Source organism: Pinus tabuliformis, chromosome 9 (genome assembly GCF_031772625.1).
Source record: "Pinus tabuliformis cultivar Carrire ecotype Pingquan chromosome 9, CPIR1, whole genome shotgun sequence".
NCBI lineage: Eukaryota > Viridiplantae > Streptophyta > Pinopsida > Pinales > Pinaceae > Pinus > Pinus tabuliformis.
The window spans coordinates 1,038,984,993-1,038,994,815 of NC_142307.1; the positions used below are offsets into that span (position 1 = coordinate 1,038,984,993).

General features: G+C 39.8%; 1 pseudogene; it reads left to right on the forward strand.

Annotated features, from left to right (window-relative positions):
- The first annotated feature begins 1,535 nt into the window (after positions 1-1,535).
- LOC149152243 (KH domain-containing protein At5g56140 pseudogene) lies at positions 1,536-2,458 on the forward strand (annotated as a pseudogene).
- The last annotated feature ends 7,365 nt before the right edge of the window (positions 2,459-9,823 follow it).

Below are 9,823 nucleotides of genomic sequence, written 5' to 3' on the forward strand. Positions count from 1 at the left end.
CTGATCAAGATAATTTGAATGCCTATAACTAGTGTCCCACATATAAAGGTAGCATCCTTTCTCATGGGAAGAACATAAAAGAAGAATTGCATTATGAGGGGAATGCATACAAATGGGACATCTCATATCTTCCCATTCATTTTTTTAAATAGATAATTCTCTTCCTCGGAAGAATTTACTTCTAACAACTCCTTCCGACTAGGCGTAGAGGGTAAGGAGAATATCTGGATCTCTATGAAACAAAATCATGGCTACTAGTCCCTTTAGGCATTTTGCTACACTTCCTAAGAATACATGTTCTAATTGAATTCTTAATGACATGCTTAAAAAGAGAATGTTGAAGTATCCCAATGCTAGATTAGGGCTTCTATGCAATTAGAGTTAAGGAATTATGTACATGTGCATTTAGGGATTTCTCCTAGGGTTTTCCAACTTCATATTCTCTTAGGGTCTAGGGTTATCCAAGGCATGCTTCAACTAGGGTTTTCCATAAGATAGGGAAACATCACAAAAGGGTACTTCAAGCATCACAAGAATATTTGTCATATCCAACAGTGCCATATTGACATCAATGAAAACTCTGACCAACATGTTGAACACTTAAAAATGTGCACTTGAACAAGAATCCTTTTACAGAAATAGAGAACCCAAATTCCCCTGCCTCACTTGCATTTCTTTCTCTCAACAATCCTACCAAAGTATACCCATCTCTCATCCTCATGACTACTAATGAAGTTGGCACCTCTACTGCACCTTTGTTTACCCATAATTGTCAAATCAAACATGATTTGGTGACTCTTACCCTCGGGCCTCAACAATGGGAGTCAAAAGAATGTTGTGGCACGGGACTTGGTTCAACACCTTATCCTTCCCACCACTACACACTCAAACCCATATCAACTCAGTTGGGTCCAAAATGAATGCCCCCATCTTACTATCTCCCAATGTTCTGTTATCATCTTTGTTATTGGCCCTTTTCGAGATATTGTGGTATGTGATGTTTCTCCTCTCGATTGTGTCAATTTATTACTGGGAATTCCATACCAACAATCCCATCATGATATTTATCATGATAAAGATCACCAAATCTACTTGTAGCACAAGATCCACACTATGTGCTCACATCCTCGTCTCTCCAATCAACCCAACCTCCTATTGGAAAATATCCCATTAAGAAAGTCAATTTACACCAATGCATTTATGTTTGTTTGGTTCACCCTGTCAATCAAGACAACCTCATTAACTTGGTACCTCCTTCCATCGATCCACTACAATTTGCATGTCTTCAACCAACCCACGAGGCTACCTCCAGCATGCTCTATTGAAAGCAAAATCGATCGTATTCTAGGTGTTTTTCTTAAACAAGGTTGCCACTTTATAACATACTTAAACAAAAATCTCTCTCTTCCTCTTTGAGTCACCATAGCTTCTAGATTTTTTGGAACTCAGAGGCTTCAGCAACCCATATTTAGCAACACAGGTTTTTCCATATTTATCAAATATGAGGCCCAATCTAAAGACATTTCAGCGAACAAATGTCGGCCAGGCATATGAACTTCTCGCCATCAGCGACACATTCACTGTAGCTTCCTGGCAGGTGTTCTGCAAGAATTTACATTTCCAATCATGGCAAGTATCTTATTGAGTTGCTTACTAAACAACAAAAACTCAGTGCTTTATTACAAGTTTTTCCACAGTTTCATCAACTACTAACCCAGGAAATAGATCGGGTAAATGAATTTTTGTGGAATTCATCTATTTTAGACCATGATGGGCCTAAGTGTGGTAGCTCATTGGCTCACAAAGGATTAATTTCAATTAGAGGAGTGGACATGGCTGGATGGATTGCTTACTAGTCAAAAAAGCTAAGCATATTACAGGCATCCCCTAATGGTTTGCATGGAGCACCAAGCGAAGGTTCTAGTGGAATTATTGTTAAAAAAACCATCAGAATTGAAGCCCAAGTTGAAAATTATCCTAAATTTAATTTCGTTGGACGTCTCCTTTGCCCTAGATATAAATCACTACAATGAATTGAAGTTGCTACTAAATTTCGAGTTCTACTCAAAGGACATGGTTCAATTAAAAACCCTTCAAGGGTAGTTTCAATATCCATGGAGGCCATGATGAAGGAGAAGCCAAGGTATGAGGATCTCCATGAGCCTTTGCACATCCTTATGGAGATTGAATTTCCTACAAGTATCATAGATGCTCACTTACTACACGCATGAGAGATATTAGAAGAATTGTTGAAACCTATAAACAAGTCACAAGATTTTTCAACAAGCAACAATTAAGAGAGATGGACATTCGAAATGGTACAATGTGAGAAGACGGTTTGTCCATAGTTGGTTCAGTAACTCCATTCAAAAGTAGTAATTTAGGAATGAAAATCCAAACACGCCAACAACCATATTTATCATATATTGTTGGTCGGAAGGGACACACACCAACGTAGGCCAAATGGATGACAACAAAAACATTAAAGTGCACTTTTCCTCATTTTGTGGAGGAAGAAAGGATGCTTCCCATTCTAAATAGGGAGGAATTGGGAAACCGAGAAATTCTCACCAATCAGAAACATCTAACTGATTGGGAAACCAGGAAAAAGTGCACTCCTTTCTTAGGAACATCTAAAACTCAAAAAGAAGGAAACATCTAAAAACTAGTAAAGAGGGAAACATCTCGATATATTTTCTTTATCTAATAATGTAATTGATTTTTATCTCATATGTTTTGTAATTGAAATAATAAGGAGAGTTTTTACATTTTTTATAAAATGCTAATCTCTCCTTCATAATAAGATTGTGGTATTGTTTTCCAGAAATTGTGTTATTCTCTTCTTTTTTAATCTTTTCATATATAGTCACTAATCACTAGATAATGGGTGTTAGTTGTGGGCTTATTGGTTCTCGATTCAAGTTAGACTATTTACAAGGTGTATCAATCAAATATTCTATTGGATATTGGCCTCATAAGAGGCAAAAGGTGTAAAAAGTCGTGAGGAGGAGGTAACACTTGTGGTTGGAGAAAGGCATAGATGTTGTAGATAGACTTCTAGAGTTGAATCGTGTAAGTGGGTTGAAACATCCAACATAGATGTTTCCTATATCATTTATCTCTCCGATAGAACCCTTGTTTGGAAGTTTATGGTTCATAGGGTGGGAATGGATAACTTGTTGTTTTAGGTGGGGGAATATTGGAGTTCCAAATTGTGCTACAATCCTTCTACTTATTTGCTTTGTCAAGGATTGTTCAGGTTTCATTTTCCACTCAAAAGCACACATGGTATTTATCCTTGAGGAGACCTGGTTTTGAGATCATTTCTATCTTTCCATTAAACCTTAGGATCCTTCTTTCGATGCAAAGGCCAATTCTATAATAGGATTGTTGATTTTGATAAAGCTATCAAGATTGCACATGGAGTATTGGGCAATAGATTCCAAGCACACTATTGGAAATAGACTTGGAAAAACCATCATTGTTGACAATAGTTTCATCATTGATGGTTGTCGTTCAATTGCACTAATCTCTTAACACCCCCCAATGATCTGGACTTATGCAGGATGCAAAAAATACAGATATAAACATAAACACAGAGATGTAGTAGGAATAAAACTTCATTTCATTAATATCAAAGAACTAAAATATGCTTACATACAAGATGGAAATAAACTAACTCGGGCGATGGTAGCTTATCTATAAGAAGAGATGTAGCGGCTACATGACTTTGAACTGTGTTACAATGAGGCTCAAGGGAATTTTTATTTTTGAACAATAAGGGAAAAACCTAAACAACCAAAACTTTATCGCTGAGAGATGGAACGCCAAGAGTTTGAGGGCCATATTTGGGTTAATTCGACAGCCAACTTCCTGGGATCGTAATTTGGTCATATGATCTCCATTTGGTGCGTACGATATGTCATTGGAAATATCTCTCTGAGTAATGCAGGGTATTCCACAATCCCCTTCCTATGTTTAAGGTCTTGCCACGTACATCAAAAAAATGTCATTTAGGGGGTCAAAACAGCGCCAGAAGTTCAGGACCCGAAAAACTACTAAAAATAGTAAATGTTGTTATAATCAAGGAAACGAATGAAAAAAACTGGAGGTCTAGGTGGAATAGGAGAGTGGCCACCAATATCAACCCGGATTATTCTTCCCCCCTTAAGAACCAATGGTCCCCATTACGTGTAGAGCCTCCATGAGGTGAAGAAATTTATGTTGAACCTGGTCCCTCGTGAGTCACTTGCCCTGGTGAAGGAGTTGGCATGCTTTGACGACTTAATAGAGTTGGATCCTATGATGTAAAGTGCTCTTGATTTGTGTTTCTATGATCTTGTCATTTGTGGCATGTTCAATGTAGATGGGGTTGAGATCTGTTGGTGTCAACTGCTCAGCAACATCGAATGTATCCAACAACGAGGGAAATTATGGTCCAGCAAGTCCACATTGAATATTGGGTGTAGGCCAAGGAATGGTGGAATGTTGAGCTTGAAGGCATTGTCCCATATAGCCTTCAGGATGATGAAGTTTGCGGTGGGGCCCAGCAAGGTGGTCCTTCTGTATATGAAACCAAACTTTTCCGCCCACTTGTAACTTGTGTGGCACCCAATGTTGATCATGACATTGCTTGTACTTAGCATTGGCTTTGTCCAATATGTCATGGACCTGCTGGCGGATGTGTTGAATGTGTTCAATAAAGTTGTTAGCCCTGTTAGCTTCAGCCTGGACATGAGTTGATCTTCTAAGAAGCTACAAATGGTATGGCCACATCAATGGAACATAGTGGCTGGAATCCCAATCCCTCCTGAAAGGGGATATGGCCAGCTGAGCTATGGAGAGCTCTATTATAACTGTGTTGGACATAGGTAAGTATTTCATCCCATGTGCGTGGATTCTTTGAGTTGTACATGCACATAATATAAACGATCATCTTGTTGAAGACCTTTGTTTGGTCATCAGTTTGGGGGTGGAAGGTCGTGGACTTAGTGAGCTTGGTATCTAGCATCGACCACAGGCTTGACAAAAAGGTACTCAGGAACCTGCTGTCGGGATCTAAGATAATGGACTATGGGATTCCAAAGTGTACCCACACTCATTCAAATAATATCTTAGCAGTGGATTTTGCTATGATACTCTTCTTGCAGGCCACCAGAATGGCCATCTTAGAGAATCTATCAATGACCATGAAAATGTAGTCGTTGCCATGCTTAGTAGAAGGAAGGTCCGACATGTAATACATGGAGATGGATTCGCAAGGCTGACAAGGAGTATGCATAGGAGTATATAGGCCTACTTCTTAATGGTTGGTTTGGCAATGGCACAGGCATTGCAAGATCTGATGTACTTCCCAACATCTTGTCAAAGGTTCGGCCAATAAAAATACTTTTGCAGCATTCCCACTATTTTCTCTACTCCGAAATGTCCAGCAACCCGACTGTTGTGCGCCTCCCAAATCATCTTGATTTCCTTGCTTGTAGGAACAAAAAGGTGTCTTAGGTGGCATAACAGTGTGCCATGGAGGTGAAAATATGGAATTTGTTTTCCTTCCAGGAGCATCTGGTATGTGTTTCCAAATTCTCAATCACTCTTGTAAAGATGCGGCCACCCCAAAGTGTCGTGTCCACAAGAGTCCAGCACAGTGGTCAGCGCCATAATCGGTGGTCGGCTAAGACAGTATGAAACATTATTGGTGTTTCCCTTCTTGTACTTGATGTTGAAATGGAACTGTTGTACATATGTGGACCTTTTCTGATGGCGATCATTCTGTAACTTCTCTTGTGTCTGTATGAACTATAGGGGTTGGTGGTCTATGTGGATGACTATTTCCTTCCCCATAATGTAATGCTTCCATTATCAGAAGGCCTGCACAATAGAATACATCTCTTTTTCATAAGTGGGATACTTTTGGATTGTATCTTAAAGTGTCTCACTGTGATATGCCATTGGATGCCCTTGTTGGGTAAGAACTGCACCAATAGCATAGTTGGAGGTGTCTCTCTCAATTTCAAATGGTTGCTACAGGTCTAGTAATGTGAACACTAGTGCAGAGAATAGGTTATGCTTCAACTCGAAAAATGCCTTATGTTGGGATTCGTACCAAAAGAAATTTGCTTTTACTCTTCCCTTGATGACTTGACTCAAAGGTCAAGTGATATGAGAGAATCCCAACATGAACCTGCAATAGAAATTGGCAAGACCCAGAAAGTTGCGAAGCTCTGTTAGAGTAGTTGGGGCTTTCCAATATCGAATAACTTGTATCTTGGCTGGGTCCACATGCACACACTTCTCATCAATGATTTACCCTAGATATTGAAACTGGCTCATACCAAAAGTTCATTTCTCTAAATTGGTACACAATTTGTGTTGTCGCAGGGTTTTGATGACATGTCGGATATGGTGTATATTCTCTTCCCAACTCTGGCTAAAGATCAATATGTCATCCAGGTACACTACCACAAAGGAGTTGGTGAAGAGCCACAAGATGTCATCCGTCAGCTGCATGAAAGTTGCGGGGGAATTTGTCAACCCGAAAGGCATCACCAGCCATTCAAAAAGGCCCTCCTTAGATTTGAAGGTGGTCTTCCAAACGTTGGAGGGTCCAATTGATACTTGGTGTTAACCAAACTTCAAGTCAATCTTGTTGAAATATTTGGCCGCCTTGAGTTGGTCCAGAAGGTCATCAATCCGTGGGATTGGATACCTATTCTGGACAGTGATCTTATTCAGCGCCCAATAGTTAATACAAAGTATCCAGGTGTCGTCTTTCTTTTGTATCAACAATATCAGTCTCCCATAGGGTGATGATCCTGGCCTGATGTTCCCTTTCTACAACAGCTCCTAAATCTTCCTCTTAATTTCATCATTCTCCAAAACAGAGTATCGGTAGATTGGTATGTTGGGTAACAACGTGCCCAGGCTCATATCGATGGAGTGTTTGACCTGACAGTGCAGGGGTACCCATGTGTGTGATGTGAAGATGTCCTTGTATTCTTCCACGACCTTGTCCATTTTTTGTTCTTGTGCGGAGGAACCTTGTCTTGAGGTTGTGGATGTGGCCACATTCTTCTTCCTTCCATGAGGGTGAATAATAAGGAAGACAAATTTCCTGGTCTCGAAAATCATTTTACTGCATTGCTTCACAGAGATCAAAAGATGGTGGTAGGTGGTGCTACCTCCAATATCCTCTATAACTTATTTCCCAAATAAATAATAACAGTGCGAGGCCTAGACTCATACACAGCATGACGCTTCCACAAGTATGGTTGTCCTAATAGTACATCACAAACTTCAAGAGTAGCATCATCACATAGTACCTCATTTTTGAAGTGCTTGATGTTGTAGCAAAGGTGACACTGTTGGCTGACGCAGAGATCTCACCCTTGGTGAAGCCACCAGATGGTGTACGGTTGTGGGTGTGGTGTGGTTAGTAGACCCAACCGCTTCACGACCTCTACTAAAATGAGATTATTTTGGCTTCCAATGTCGATAATGAATTGCAGCAGAGAACCCTTCACCCACATCTGTGAGTGGAAAAGTAAGTCCCCCTCCTCTAGATCTTCAAGCTCAATCTTCTGGATCTTAGTGGTGATAATGGTTCCACTAGGCTCCGCTTCAATAATTTGCTTCCTTTTTTTGGTTTCTGACTCAAAGTCGGAACATGCATCTGATTTGGAAGCCTTAAGGCCAGCCACTAGTGACTGCTTGCCTTGACACTCACTTGTGTTGTGAGTGGGGCTCCTATGGAACTCACACCATTTCCCTATGTCCTTTGTCTTCGTGGTGTAGTTATTTGCTTGCAACTTCGACGGGTTAACATGGGTCACCCCCACCTTGGATTTTTCCTTTGTTATGTGGTTTGGGGGTGCATTCCCTTGCTTCGTATTCACAGATCCAAAGTCTCGCTTCTTTTGTTTAATTTTTTTCTCGATCTGGACAATGTATCGATAGGTGCCACCAAGTGAGGATATGTCAAGAAACTCCATCTCATCCTAGATGTACTTGTGTAGAAAGTTGTGGTAATTGAGTACTAAATGTCACTTAGAGTATGAAAAATATTTGTGAACTCTAACACATCTTGGTCCCTTGCCTGCCGCAGCATGGTCCACTTTATGTATTTATCTTCATAGCTCTCGATAGGGTAATATTGTTCCTTGATGGCATCTCAAAAATAATTCCAAGTGGGTGCGACTGAAAACAGTGAGGGTTCCCTCTCGTCCTTTTGTTCACAGTAGGTTTCCCACCAGTCCTTGACATGGGGGGCAGCTTTGAGGAGTGAAAAGTAATATTTTCCTGATTGGAAAATTCATGAACCAAAAAATATCCTTCCAACAGATTTAACCATCTATCTAGAGTGACTAGATCTATCTGGCCTTACTACTTAGATGAATAACTAAAAATTAAAACCTAGTTTACTTTCACCAAGGTACAAAGTTTCCTGACAATTCATAAGCAGTGGAATAAAACACCAGAGATAAAAAATCCACATGCACACAAATTGACACACTTGTTTTCTCAGGAAACCCAATAGTGAAAACATGCTTCCTTAATGTGGAACTTTATTGATTTTTCTCTAAGCAATTGGATCTATTACAAAGAAATTTGTCTCTCTGAAAAAGTGTTATGCTTCTTGTCACAAATCTCAGTTGATACAGTTAATCTCGGGTTGCCTTGATCACTGCTTGATCTCATCCCTCTAGCATGCAATTTTTCCTCTACTAAATACCTTGACTTGCGTTGCCAATCCTTTGATCTTGCTCCTATTCACTTGCACACGTGGAAAACCTATTTCCTTTTGGAAATCCCCTATTTCTTGGCACAAGTTTGGCTCCTATTTCCTAGTGCAAGTCCTCCTATTTCCTTGCGCACTAGTGCCTCCTATTTCTTAGGACACAAACTTCCTCAAATATGTGCACAATCAATCTCCTAAATCCTTGTGCACTTGTGATCTCTTATTTCATTGGACACAAGCTCCTTTCCCTCTCCACAATCAAAGATGATCTCACAAACTTTTCAATTGTCTTGTCTCACAAACCTTGTGTACAAAAATTATGATTTCTTGTGCCTCTATCCTTCTCTTTATAAACCCAATTCAAGCATGAAGAAATCCTAGATCAATTTAGAAACTTGATTTCCGATTGATGAGTTAACTAGGAGTTCAATTGATTCTCTCTCCAATCAACACTTGGATTCTTAACTCGTTCTTCCTTCAATCAAGATTGATGACTAACTCTCTCTAACTAAACTTGTAATTTCCACCTCGTTCTGTGGTCAAATTGATGAAGACTTCACTTAAATGAAGCTCCAACACTACGCTGCCATCTTGATATTATTCTAGTAAACTGGAAACAAACTCATCCTAACTGAATCCTAACTCATGAGCTCGCACTCATACAGAGAGAAAGAGAAAAATACGTCTTTATTGGCTAAGACACAAGCCAAAATACCTTTACTCACATCATTTTTAACACTCCTTAGCGAGGAAGGTAGTTCTAGAAGAACTTCCTTCACCTGGATTTGTCTCCAACACCACCATGTTATCTGTTGTTTCAGTTGCTCCCTCTAAACTAGAATACTTCCCTACTTCCTGCTATAGAATATGATCTGAAGACATTTTCCTTCCAATCATGTTCCTAGGCTTTGAGTCTCCTCATCCTCTTATGGAGATGATCTCCCAACTCTCGTCCCTCTTCGAATCTCTTCTTGAATGTGGTCAGTCAATAGTCTTTCCCAACTAGGAATATTCTCTTTTCCACTTACTACATCCTAGACAATATTCCAAGACTTATGAAGTCCCAGAAGTGCAAGACTCACAAGGTCA